Source organism: Passer domesticus, chromosome 6, assembly GCF_036417665.1.
Source record: "Passer domesticus isolate bPasDom1 chromosome 6, bPasDom1.hap1, whole genome shotgun sequence".
Lineage (NCBI taxonomy): Eukaryota > Metazoa > Chordata > Aves > Passeriformes > Passeridae > Passer > Passer domesticus.
In genome coordinates, this window is record NC_087479.1 from 52351351 (window position 1) to 52365610 (window position 14260).

General features: G+C 38.7%; 1 protein-coding gene across 6 annotated transcripts in view; it reads right to left on the reverse strand.

Annotated features, from left to right (window-relative positions):
- The window catches only part of IRAG1 (inositol 1,4,5-triphosphate receptor associated 1), a 98290-nt gene extending 84177 nt beyond the window's left edge, over positions 1-14113 (reverse strand). For 3 of the 6 annotated variants that reach the window (XM_064425509.1, XM_064425495.1, XM_064425503.1), the window contains exons 1-2: positions 9302-10072; positions 8455-8574 (exon numbers count right to left, since the gene is read on the reverse strand). The gene's annotated coding sequence lies outside the window, so the exon portion shown is untranslated. Of the gene's footprint in view, positions 1-8454; positions 8575-9301; positions 10073-11982; positions 12113-13817 lie in introns of those variants that run through there. The other 3 variants (XM_064425497.1, XM_064425499.1, XM_064425498.1) reach the window with 3 other exon arrangements.
- Positions 14114-14260: the final 147 nt, after the last annotated feature.

Sequence of the window (14260 nt, forward strand, 5' to 3'; positions counted from 1 at the left end):
AATCCTTTTCACTGTCATCTGCAACAGTACATCACTTCCCAGATCATAACAGCTCTAAAGCAAACCTTCAACAAACCAGCTCTTTCTGCACATTCAATGAAAGGCCAAGGAAAACAAAACCCTGCAAAACCCAAAAACCAAAGCCAGACAGCTCCCAAACATATTTCCACTGATTTTTAAGATGTAACATGGGGCAAGACAGTCTGAGACAAGCATATATACAACACATGCTTTCAATTATTTTCATGCAAACACAAGGTTTACAAGAACAAAATGAGTATGGCAGATCCCATTTTAGAAGAGAGCTCCATTTCTGGGCCTGAGATGCTAAAACTCAAGCCTTCAACTTCCCAGATCTGACCACAATGTCAAAGGGAGCCAATTTCAGATCAACAACAAAATTGGCTCCACCACCTCCCTGGAGCTTTCATTCTTTGGAGGTTTTCCCCACCACCTCCATCACTCACATATGTGAGGTAGGATTTCCTATTTTTTGCTTGCCCACAGCAAACCCAACTCCCCCTCCCACCCTGATACTGATTTTCTGCCCCTTTCTTCCAACCCTTCTGCATCTGGGACACAAACTCATTTTAGAAGCTGCATTTCTTCAGCTTCAGTCAGCCTCATTCCCCAGACCTGACATAATGAGGGGCTAACCATGATCCAGACACTCCAAGAGATGCCACCACACTGTCTATTCCACACTGCTGGCTCCAGCTGCTCACCAGGAGAAGCAGCTGCCTGTCACTTCCTGGCCTCCAGCAGAGGCCTTGGCTCAAAGCCACCCTCGTGTAAAAAGTCTTGCATTTGGAAATGGATTTAACAAACCACTCAGCAGCTCATAAGCATAACAAGAAGGTGCAACATCTAAACAATCAGCAGAGTTTCATCTGTTTCCAGGTGGTTTCCCCCCCATCTGCTCAGTAGTAGGTTTGTATTTTTCAAATGAAATTTTCTTGCAACACTGCATATAACATTGTATGCAAGAATTCTATAAAGTTGACAAAAACTTGTGTATGTGGTAATAAATCTTACTATTTTTGCAATTGTAGCAAGACAATATTGACACTGCTGCTTATTGTCCATCCAGCTGAGTTCATAACTTGACTGCATTTAAATTTTTAGGGGCTGCAGTAAATTGCCATACAGTCCACAGCAGTTAAATCCTATGTAAGCTCTTTTCTCACTCAGACTGTAAAGCATCTCGTAGTCCTAATCTTGCCTCCAGAACATTGTCCCTTTTCATCACATATAATGTTTTATAAAGCACACACTGTATGGAGCACAGAATCATAGAACCATTAAGGTGGGAAAAACCCCCAAGATCATCAGGTTCAATTTTTCACTGAACACTACCGTGTCAACAAGACAAAAGCACTAAGGGCCACATCCAGTCTTTTCTTGAACACTTCCAGGGATGGTGACTTCACCACCTTTCCAAGAAGCCAATTCCAATGTTTAACAACTCCTTCTGTGAAGAAATTCTTCCAGATGTCCAGCCTCAACCTTCCTTCCCTGGTACAGTTTGTGCCCATTTCCTCTTGTCCTGTTGCTGGTTGTATGGGAGAAGAGACTGACCCCTACCTGGCTACATCCTCCTTTCAGATCACTGTAGGGAGGGGTAAGGTCTGCCCTGATCCTCCTTTTCTCCAGGCTGAACACACCCAGCTCCCTCAGCTGCTCCTCACAGGCCTCTCCAGACCCTTCCTCAGCTCTGTTGCCCTCTCTGGACTCTCTCCAGCCCCTTGATGTCTGCCTTGCAGTGAAGGGCCCAGAAGTGGGAAGAGCACTCGAGGTGTGGCCTCACCAGTGCCCAGCACAGGGGACAATCCCTGCCCTGGTCCATTGCTGGTCCAGGCCAAGATGCCATTGGCTTTCCTTTTGAAAACACAGCCAAAAGTAATTTATTATTTCTTTAAAATAGTTGAATAAGTGAAAGAAAGGCAAAATTCTTGTTTCCCTCCTTTATACAGTTGCTCTGTCCACATATCCATAATAAAAGAAGAGATAGATAATTCACTATAACCACTGCCAATCTTTCCAAAAGAAATGGGAAATTCCTACCAATTTCATTTCCAGATCAGAGGCAGAGCATCCTTGTAAAGCTCCTCTTATGAGATATACTGATCTTATCTGTTTGCTTTTAGAAAGTTTATTGTAGATAATTAGCTGCATGGATTTGGGAAGATGCACTACACACAGTTGCTTTTAATTCCAGAAATTCAAGAAACATTGTTTGTAAGTGCCCCTAAAAGTTTTTATAAGAAATTCCCTTCCATCACTATTTTTCTTTAGAAGTTCAGAATAAACTTGGGGGAATGAAACACATTAAATTAATTCTAATTTGTTCCACAATGTAGGAAGCATTTAAACAACCTTGACATAAATCCCACTGATTTTATTTTAAACAGAATTTTTGGAAGTAAATTCAAGTTGCCAAAACAAGAGCAGCACCTTGGATATCATCCTTTTTTGTGTAATAGTGAACTTAAGTCTTCCTTGAAAACTCCTAAGGAAACATATGGATAATTTCACAGAGAAGTGTCACAAACCAAAGCCTTACAGAGGAAAGTAAAAAAAAACAATATCCTCTTCTCTTCACTCATCCCATTAGAATAGCAACAGAATATAAACTCAGCAGGAGAGTAATTGGTCATCCTGATAGTAAAAGTCAGCAAAGAATTGCAACTTCACAATATTAAGGTAACAACAGAAAATCACAAAATTCACTGTAATTTGCTAAAGATGAAGTAAAACTTGTCATGTAAAACTACACAATGATGTGCAATTTCTACTTTTTTTAAGAGTATATACAATAGAATCTCATAATGAGAGTCCAAAACTGCTTGGCAGCCATTTGAGGGCAATGTGCTAGCGTTTGTGGGGGTGGAGGAGGAAGAGGGATACCAAAACACAGGAAGTTCCTGTGTAACTGTGTGCTTGATTTTAATCAGTCAGGGTAACATTGATGTCACAAAGTCACGGCTGAAATCACTGCAAAGTCACTGCTCTGTGGATGTAGTACCTGTCTGAAAGCACTAGGAACCTGTGCCTTCTGCAATCTGCCAGGCATAATTCAGCTTATTCCCTCATAATTTCATGTATCTCAACTCCCTTCAGTAGCTGGATGATCCAGTGTGTGACTTTGAATAATTCTTCACCAAGAACACTCCAAACACTCACTGCAAGAAGCCCTGCCAGCAGGAGTGCTAAATGTGCTGCTGTTTACAGTGGTGGCCACCACTGCACCCTGGGAGTCAAGAGTAAACCTCTCACATTGTTCAGGTTTGGGCAGTCCCTCATCATTCTCCCCTGTATCCATTTTGAGCTACATTTTCTGCAGGAGATACAAAAGTTTATAGTAGAGGCCAGTCCCACATTGTCACTGCTGGGACTGCCCAGCTGTGATGGTTTTGTTGTTTAAAGCACAGCATTCTTCAGTTTGGGTCAGCATTCAGAAAAGGTAGTGTTGTCATTAGCAGTTGTCCTAAACTGATCTTTAATTCTTCTGTGCCCCAACTCCTCCACATCATTCAAAACTTACTACACAAGAACTTATCATCTCCACACCACCATCTTCCAACACACTAAAATACCACATTACCTCCACAGATGTTCATGCCTACCTCTCTTTGACAACTCAGATTGCTCAGTTGCATATTTAATAGCAATTTTTATTTGTGAAATTAAATAGAAAATAAAAGCTTGGCTAATGCCACCTAATTGAAAAATAAAGAGATCTTCAGTATTTTGAAACCAGGAATATTGCAGAGTTTTTAAAAATTTTGTTTTGTTTTTTTAATACCATTTTAGTTGGGACTATATTTTCTGAATGTATATTATTCCTACATGGCAAACATCCCCATTCATCAAAGACAATAACTACTTCTCAGTGATCAGCATACCCTGCCTGCTCAACTGGAGGTGCCTCCAGCTGTGACACCAAGGACACACTTTACCAGTGGCTGAAAGATCCGGCTGCTGCTGCTCCAGGAACTGCAGAGCTCACAAATCCTGCCCAAGTTCTGACCACAACCCAAACACTCACCATACCCTGCTTCTGCTGACAACAGAGCAGTTGCACCTCAGCTCCCTGCAGCCCTTTCCACCTGCACAGAATTCCACCCCAGCTGGTACTGCATCCTGCAAGGACAAGCACACAGCAGCACTCCAGCTGCCTGTGCCTCAGGAGGCCATTTGCCTGTTAAAGCTCATTTGTTTGCAGAGCTGCCAGCAATATAAACTCACATTTCACCAACCCCACTGCTTGTGTTAAATGGATAGATCAGCATCTGAGAGGAGCTAAAACTTCAGCTGAAGAGCATGCAAATATAGTTTATTAAATTAGGGGGCAAGTGCTTTTAAGAGGCCAAAAACCTCTTCAGGAGTTGTTCTAGGTCAAAATTCATAGAGGTAGGCAAACATTTATGTTACTTTAACCACATCTAAAATATTCACTTTTCCAGGAGTGAAAAGAGAATTTTAAAAAACAGATGTTACCCTTTCCAACAGCCCTATTTAATACATAAAATCACGAATATTTTGTCTGAATAAATGTAGCAGCTAAACCTTTGTCAAAAAAAAAAAAAAGGTGGAAACCAGACAAAGATTCAACAATATTGCTTCTCAGACTGAAGACAGTAGTGAAACATTTGCTTTAGAGGCAATTAACAAATTATTAGTGCATCCCAGTGGCTTCAGTAACTATCTGAATTTCTTTAATGTGACACAAGTGCCAGTAAACTCCCCAAAGTAGCACTGTGATTGGTATTTTACAACAGACATTTGTTCCTCAGCTTGGAAGTCTGCAATTTTGTCTCAAATAGGCTCTTGAAAAGCATTGCAGAATTGGATAAGCTGAAGGAAAATGGTGTATCCTACAAAATTCAACAGTTTACCATTTTAGCTAATAAAATTTCAGCTAATATAAGCAACTAGATTGAAAAAAGGAACGGGAATTAATTCAAGTAATGATGACAGGCTAGGACATATTAAAACAAGAAAAAATTTCCTTAATAAAACTCACTGATTTGGAGAAGCCTCTGCTTTCTATAAATCTGTCTACACATTCAATACAACATCTTTGGAAAAAAAGGCTTTAAAACATGAGAGTGGTACTCACGTGTAAATTCTTCCTGTTGCTATCTACCTCAGCTCTCCAGTAAAGTGGTTGGAAAGAAATACTGTAAAACCATACTTTTAAAAAAACATAAATCATCAATACTCTGCTTCAACAGTACCTACATTGAAATTGCCATGCTGGTCAATCTTGCCTTACAGAAGTAACAGACAAAATACTTGTAGAAAAATTTTTTTTTAATGATTGCCTATTTTTATTCAAGTTGAGGAGCAACTGTTCAAAACCTATTTACTAACTTTGGAAACAGAAATGGTTAAACAATTTTTTTCTGGTCTTACTCATACCAAATAACTATGCTTCAGCTCTGGGCATGCTCTGCATCCAGCCTCACAAATGGCTACAAATGCAGTTTGGAGAAAAACTGCATCTGACTGCAGCTTGTTAAAGAGGATCCAGCAATGTAGAAATATTAGCAAGGCCACATTCATTGTATCTAACTTCGAATTTGGCTCTCTGAGACAGGGATGGACCCGATGACCCCCAGAGCCCCTTTCACTGTAAACTACGCTATGATTCTATGAATGGAAACTGAAAACACAGTTTTTAAATGTCAGTGTATTATTATTCCATTTATAACTCAATAGTGCCCTCTGCTGATGTTTTCCTGCTTGGTTATTTGCATGGGAAAATTGTGAGGGTATGTTTTGGGAATGTGTTAACACCTTTCCTGCAAATGAAGGAAGGAAAATTGCAGAATATTCATTCAGCACAGGGAAGAGAATATTAGTGATCAACACCTTTACTAGGTCAGTTTGGTAATCGTTTGGGTACTTAAGGTCAAAGCAGATCTCTTTGCCCTCTGCCATTAACATTTAGGATGTTTCACAGCAGCCTTCAGAGCTACAGAACAATCCTTCCCAGAACACATCAAAAAACTCCAAAAAGAACTATCAGCCTCCCTTGCTACAACAACAGCAGGTGCATGCAGGTAACTTGAAAGAGAAGATAAAAAATGACATGATAGAGAAACCTCTCAAACCTGGTATATCAGAATTAGCAACCATTCATCTTCACCTGGCTGAGCTGTAGTTTTACATACACAGAAGTTTGCAGGTGTTAGAGAAAAATATTTATTATAACCTCTAGTAAAGAAAGGATTTTTGGTGTCATTTATGTCCTTACCCTTGGCAGAGTCTACTTAGGACAACAACATCAAAACTGGTTTTAAGATACAACTAAAAGGCTTGTGTGTTTAAAACAAACATTACAACACACAACAGAGCTTCTCCAAACACTTGTCAGGATTATGACTGGCCATTTTAGAAGTTTCTTGGTTGTGTGAGAATTAAACTTTATTTAAACTGCCATAAAGGTTGGCAAAAGAGCATCAAAGTTCTCCCTTCCAAATTTTTTGACTACTTAAATTTAATTTCTAGACAATTTTTTTTTTCTGATTTTTACACTAATTTCCAAGCTTTTAAGTGCTTTGTAGAAGTGTTTGCTGTTGTTTTAGATGTATCATTTCTAAATCTGTTTTTTTTTCTTTTGCATTCCTACAATCTCAATGACCATTAATAGTTCCTACTAAATGGACTGTATTCCCTAGTTAATCAGCAATAGTAGCCTATTAGCAATCACCATGATTGAAACATTCTGAGGGCAAGTTACACAAGTATTTTCATAATAGAGGTAAGATAGTAGAAAAAATATTTGCAGAAGTGACATGGCCATTCACATATATATGAATTAAAAGGATTTCATGTATCCTTCATAGTGTTTAAATGTCTTTCATAAACATCTGTTTACAAAGAAATGCTCTGCTTACATGCCCATGGAAAATAACAATTACACTAAAGAAAGGTAAATCCCCATCTTTTTCTGTGTCTTGCTGAATAGGACAGAACAGCAAGGAAAATTCAGGCTAAACTTTCTGAAAAAATCCAACAGCAAAGTTAAGCAATGAAACTGATCACAAGGGTTGAAAGATTTCCATCACTACACTTTCAGACAGATGATTATCAGCATTATATTCCTTAGGTACAGCTCATTTAAAAAATAAACCTATTTTTTAATATTAAATTAGAAAATAAGACTCTTGGCACTGTTGAAAAATTACCCGATGTAGAAGTATATCTGAGTAAAAATATGACAATCTGGTTTGTTGCTTGTATGATATTTGATTAACACAAAGGAATTAAGCCTAAACCATAATTAGTTATTAACTATTTAAAGGTGTTTCTCTAAGAAGTTTTGTGTTTTCAGCACATTATGAATTACCATACATGCACCCCAAGATGCTAAAATTATCTGCTAAAGTTCAAATGAGAGCCCAGTGAGCTAACAAGGAGGAGTCACTTGTGAAAGCTGCACCTTCCTTCATTTGAATGGTCTGATCTGTATTCATTTATAGTCACTTGACTGATATAAATAAAGTTTTACTCATAGTTGCAGGGCAACACAGTCCTGAGAGCTTCTTTACTGCCTTCTGAATCAACAGAATTCTTGACTGAGTGCCAGCAGTAGCTCTCCTAGTGGTAACATGCAAGCCAGAAGAAACACAACTCAACTTTCCATTGCAGGCTGAGCTTGCAGCTAGAAATGGTTTTATTTATAAACATATTGCAGCATGGGTGGCAACTCCAGCAGCAGGGACTGCAAGGCAGACACAGCACCTGACTGCTCTGGCAAATGAAAGCAGCTCAGAACTCCAGGCACACATCCACGTGTATCTTACTGAGAGAACAATTTACTTCCTTACACTATTTCGTCTTACTCATTTTGAGGATGGTAGATATTGTTCTATAAAGTGCAAACCCCAAAACTTACAGGCAGATCACCATACAGCATTTCTAGTGTAGTAGCTTGCTACTGCTGTGCCTAGATTCCATCAACAACACAGGCTGGAAATACTAAATCCACTATCTCCCAGTATAACCACCCTGACTTACCAGGGAATACCAATTCTAGAAGATGCTGTGAGAAGGAATGCCTGAAAAGTTACAGCTGAACATTTTTGTCCTCTCAAAGTGTGGTTACCTGCTTTTGGGAAGTTGCATTTAACAGGTACTCAGTTAAATTACTTTTAAATGAATACTTCTTGCTGCTCCCACATCATCATTACCCCCTTGCCACATGGCTTTAGAAATTGAGCAAGAGCATCTACGCAGTGCAATATGTGGAAATAGGTCCCAAATGATTCAGTGAACCATTCCTTAGAGTACCTCCTTGCATCTTAAAATAACTTTTGCTTCTGCCTGATAACATTTACTGGTTCTCTTCCAACCTGAGGCCTTAATTCAAGAAGATAGCCAGCCTTCTGCTTAGTCCAGAATAAATGGCTCTACTTGCATGGATCAAGTTAATTGTAAACTTACATGTTGATAGGAGATATGAAAACAGGCTTTGAGCGTGGCATCCATCCACATCACTTCTCAGGCACCGAACTAAATGTCCCTGGCCTTCCAAGAAGACTGTGCATATAAACACATGAAGTGCTAGGGAGGAACACAGAACAGACATTTCTTAAATTAATTAATAGCTAGATACACAACGTGCTATCACACTGGAGTTTTAGAGTAACCTGATCAATTGTTTTTATCCCCAATGTAAGATGATAAAAAATAGCTCTGCATTATTAGCAAAATGTGTGTTAAGACATAACATAGAATCATCAGCATAAAAGCCAAGTTTGAAAAGTGCACATTATCTTCCTGGGATGAAATCAATTACAGATAATAGTCCAACTTTACAACTAGTAGAATAATAGTTTCCATCTTGAGAGGGAAAGAAATTACAATTATTACTTTTCTCTCCCCTATATTTATTGTCCTTTCCCTTGGAGTAAAATTTATTAGCGTGCCCAGAAAAATTAAAGACTTCTATCTGAAAAGTAAGATATATTAATGAAACATTGGGGAGAATCAAAATTGAACAGATCATTCAGATCTCATCTGGCAGGACAGGCCTCTGCCCACAAAAAGCAAGGATGTTGACCCATTTAAACCTTGTCACATTAAGAGCTTAAACAAAAGTAGAAAGTATTCTGTAAGAGAAAAAATAAATGAGACATAGAAGCACAGTAAATTATAAGAGAAAGTATTTCAGATGTTAGACACGTGAAAATCAGTTGTTTTTCTCTATTTAATTCCTACAGATAGAAGTCAGTATAGAGTTTATGTTATAAATCACATTAATGAAAAGGATGTTAGAACAAGCAGTCACCTCCAGGAAACAGAGAAAGATTTGTTGACATATTCCCATAAGCTTTCTTCATCTTCAGGCTGATTCTCAGGCTTCATCCTTCCTGAGAACTTCAGCACAATGTTCATTGTTATTTTTGGAACTGACTTCTGCACTCAAGTCCTTGCTTCTGCAATGTGTTTTGCCTTCCCTAAGCTTTCTGTTAAAAATTTGGGTTTTAGAGAGCATGCACAGATTTCAGAATGCAAACAATTGTTTTAAAGGGGATATAACACAAAGAGGATACATTTTAAATAAGATTAAGTTCCTCCACTACTTACTAACATCTTCCAAAGTACCATTACACTACCAGAAGACATGCAATTCTATATTTATTCTGTAGTATTTTCTTTCCATTTTCAGTACACAAGTAACATTCTGTTGAATAAGGAAAGTATTTTATTCTAAGCATTTTATGAAAAACAAGTGTCATTATCAAATGCCAACATTTTAGGGCCAAGTACCTTTCAAAAATCTACAAACATTTCATGTATACTAATTTAATCAAAAAGACTAGAGGATAATGGAGATGCTAGATCTCAGTTGTTCTTGAGTTAGCTACTAATACAAACATTAATGTGATTTAACATGTTAGAAATGTACTGTTCAATATCAAAGAATGTGGTATCAGAACCCAGAAGTCCTCTTGGAAGAAAGCTTTGGCAAGGAATAATCAGTGTAGTCTCCGCCTCAAACTTTTGTTTCTTTCAGTTTTCCTCTGAACAAGTGGCAGCTTCTGTAAATTAAGCATTTCTAAAAGAGAGAGGATACAGAATGGCAAAATTCCTGACATTATTCATAAGTAAATTAATAAAAAATAAATCTCTAGGTGTAACTCTATTTAAAGTCTTAAAGACACCAATTTTTCCTAGCAAACATCCTAAACCAAAAATTAGTGATACTTTCATTCTTTACATTTCAGCACTGCAATGTCATTTAATACTCTACAGCCTTTTGTATAATCCTCACTTGCCCTATTAATTGCTGACAAGCATTTTAAACCTGTAATGCTGATGCATAATCCCTAAAAACAGCCTTCACCAGGAAGAGAAAGGAGCAGGGAAATAATCAGCCTTGGCCCAGTAACTCTTTGTTTATGAGGGGTTTATCATTCAATTAAAATTCATCATTGAACAACTCAGTGTTTATCAATCACATCTTCCTAGAAAAAGCATCATGTTTGACACGTTGGAAAACACTCATCAAAGCCAAAAAGGTGACTCCACTTCCACTGCAGGAAAATGCAAAGCTATAAGCAGAGAAAATATCAAACTCCAGGGGACGAACCTAAATTCTCTGTAAACACAACACTGGATAGTGACTGTGACTAGGAATCCTCCTTGCCAGAAGGTGGCAATAATGACACTGTACTAGCATGGACAGCTTTAGATTTAGAAAGCTGTGAAGATTTAAGCATTAAAAAAACCTAACTTTGTAGAATTGCACTGCTAATTTCTTATGGAACTCTTCATTTCCCACTAGCCCCCCAGGGGACAGAACCAAAGACTCCTGCACCCTACAGCTGCCTCTCTCAGGCTTTCTAAGAGAAATTCTATGAAGCAAAGGCAAGACAAGACTGGACTGTTTCTCTGATTTGCTTTTTTAAACCACACTTTTATACCTAATAAATGCACTATAGAGGTGGTGGATGGCCATCTGTGCAAAACCTAACAAAAACTGAACAAAATTCTGTAGATTTAGGTCACCATCTAACTCAGTAGAACATAATTATATTTATTAGATAAATAAGGCAAACAATCATTTGATGAAGTGCAAATTAAAAGTAGTAATAAGAGATACTAATCCTTTTATCCAGCATAAAATACTGCAGCTTTAGTAGCTACAAAAAATATTTCTTGGTCTGCAGAAACATCTTCCAGTGAAACATTAACATAAACCAGTAAGGACCATCAGCCTTACAGCTCTGGTTTGCTACAATTCATGTAGTTTGGTTGAAAAAAATACCCATAACATTGCTAAAAATCCATTTAATATAGTCTGCTTCAACATTCCTTACCAAGGGGATGGAAAATCCTAACTCCTTAAAGTAATAAGTTTGAGCTACACAGCTAATACAGCAGCCTCTGGGGCTAGCACAATATTAAATTAATTTGAAAAATTTATACCCATTTTCAGCACTTTTTAAGCAGTCTGCCCTGCACTTTACTAAACCCGCTTATTACCTGTCAAGATGTATACATTGTGTCAGGGTAGAAAATCCCAACTCCTTAAAGTAACAAGCTTGAGATACACAGCTAATACAGCAGCCTCTGGGACTAGCACAATATTAAATTAATAAAAAAAGTTTATACCTATTAAACCCATTTTCAGCACCTTTTTAACCAGTCTATCCAGCACCTCATTAAACCTGCTTACTACCTCTTCAAGATGTACATATTGTGTCAGAGCCTAAAGAAGATTAGTAAGTTCTGATGGCCCTGGACAGCTCAGAGCTTTTATCCTAAAAATTAACATATATAAGTTTTGCTACTAAAATAGCCTGCTCTAACCACCCAGCTGTTGCAGCATATATTGCAGCTGAGACAGCCACAACACACAGAGCATCACCAGACGATTTCAGAAAGCACCAGGCCACCCAGAGTAACACCACACCACATCAGAAGGCTCCAGGGCTCTGCCCATACAAAACAACACCATCTCACCTCAGAAGGCTGCAAGCTCTGCCCTGCTTGTCCTCCAGCCCAGCCTTTCATACCCCTCACGCCCATGCCCTGCACCTGTGTGCCCTCTGCTCCCTTTGGGGTTGCTCAGTAACACCTCAGCTCCCCATGGCTCGTTCCCCTCAGCACTGCTCAGCTGCTCTGCACAGCTGCACCCACTGGGGGTGAGCTCAGCCCCAGCCCCACTCCCCATCCCCACACACGGTGTGCCCACACCCAGCTGCTCCCAGTTGGGGCTCGTTGATTTAAGGACATGCACCTCAAGCACAAATGGTAATTTGCCTGCAAAGAGAAGTGATTAGGTAGGTAGAGGTTTTCTTATACTCCTATTAAAGTAGTTTTATTAAGCGCAGTTTTCATTCCTGAAAAAGGCTTGTAATTCCATATGATAATAAAGTTGCCAGAGGTTTATAACATATATCATAAGTGAAAGTTCAATTTGCTGTATCTTACTTTTGTTATATCAGTTTTTCTTGTTTAACAAGATCTTCTTAACAACCCAAGTTTAAAAGCAGTAAATTCAATTTCCCCCAGTAATAAAATCCAATGAAATAAAAACAAAAGACAGCAGGATAAAACAAGCGTCTTTTCTTGAAATGTCCCTAAGCACTCATAAAATGAAAAAAAAAGCAGCTGTTTTCACTAGAGCAATAGTTTACACACTAAAGAGATGCTACATAGCCAACAGTGACTTATTGTTATGTGTATATGGAAAGGAGTCTTCCTGCTTTAAACAATATAAAAGTCAATAGCATAGTAATAAGATTTTAAATTATTTAAAATGTGTGTAGTGGGTTTGTACCAGGGAGCAAAAATTGTTTTCCTTCTTTAACTTTGGCTTCATATTCTTAAGTTCTGACCCTATAAAATCTTTCATTAAAACTAATTTTCTGTCCATGAGGAAATCTAGTTTTCTACAGCCACTGGTGAACAAATACCTCAGGAACAGGCTGTCTTTTCAATCCAAAGAGCTGCAGCATTAACTAAAATATCTAAAAAGTAGTTTATTTCTGAAAAATCAGCCTATAAATCAGAAAAGAAGACTTAGGAACTCTATTAATTAGCATCTGGCTCTGCATAACATTGGTTCTGGCATGTTTTTAGTGCAAAAAATACACACCCCCAAAAATGTCAACATCACTCTGCTTTCCTGACACATTTCTCTAAAATAGGTATTTATGGAAGAAATATTTGGTACTATGCATTGGAGCAGGTAACTCAGTTCAGAATAATTAGTGCATAAAGAAAAATCAGAAGGTCCCATTCAAAATGTTAAGTAATCAAAAAATGAGACTTATTTCAGTTTCAGAAAACACGTGACACACCAAATGATCTAATCATCACCCCTATAATGTATAGGATTATAGTAATTCATACTTATTTTAAAAATAAAATTAACTTATTTAATGCCTTATAGTTGTGGCTATCAATTAATTCAAAGTTTTGTATTCTGTGGACGTTTAGCTATAGGACAAAATCAAATTAGCTCTAGGGTTTAACAGGCTGTGTAAATAACATCAGAGGTTGGGAGTTTTTAAAATAATTTCTGTCGAAATGTGTTTGAGGATCTTTTAGTCTTACTGCCCTTTTTTCCCCTTGGTACAACTGTAAAATGACTAAGGGGGGGTCATATGTTACTGTGCTTGCTGTGTTTGATCCAGAAATGCAATATATTTGCCATCACAATTAGAAAAACACAATTAAGGAGCCCAGTTGTGGAATTCCTTCTTTACTTTGCACCTCGGTGTGGCCGAGTCCCTCACACAGACGGGGCTGCTATGTTATCAGATTCCGTATTTGCCATTAAAAACACTCACCTAACTGCAATATAGTTGGCCCAGCTGAGGCAGAAAAATTGTAAATACGCAGCAAAAGTATTACACCAGCTGAGCTAGTCGGATAATATAAATTTGGATTTACACATTGGTTTCCTACGAAGATGGGGAAAATCCGCGCGTTTTAGCGCGTTTATCTGGAAACCTTTTGACGCTTTTGAGATGCCGTGAGGCGAGGCGCCGCCTGAGGGAGCCGTGCCCCAAAGCCCAGAGAGCTTTAACCAGGTAAAGCTGCTCGATTTACCGGCGGGTGCTTGCACGCACAATCCACCCTGTGTGGGATTTCGGTGATCCACAGGCGCAGATACACCGGTTCCTAGGGGTAGTTGTGAGGCACGGGTCAGAAGGAGCAGGCACCGCCCTCGCACCGCCCCGGGGCCGGCCCCGGCCCGCTCCGCCCCGTTCCCGAGCACGTCCGGGTCGGG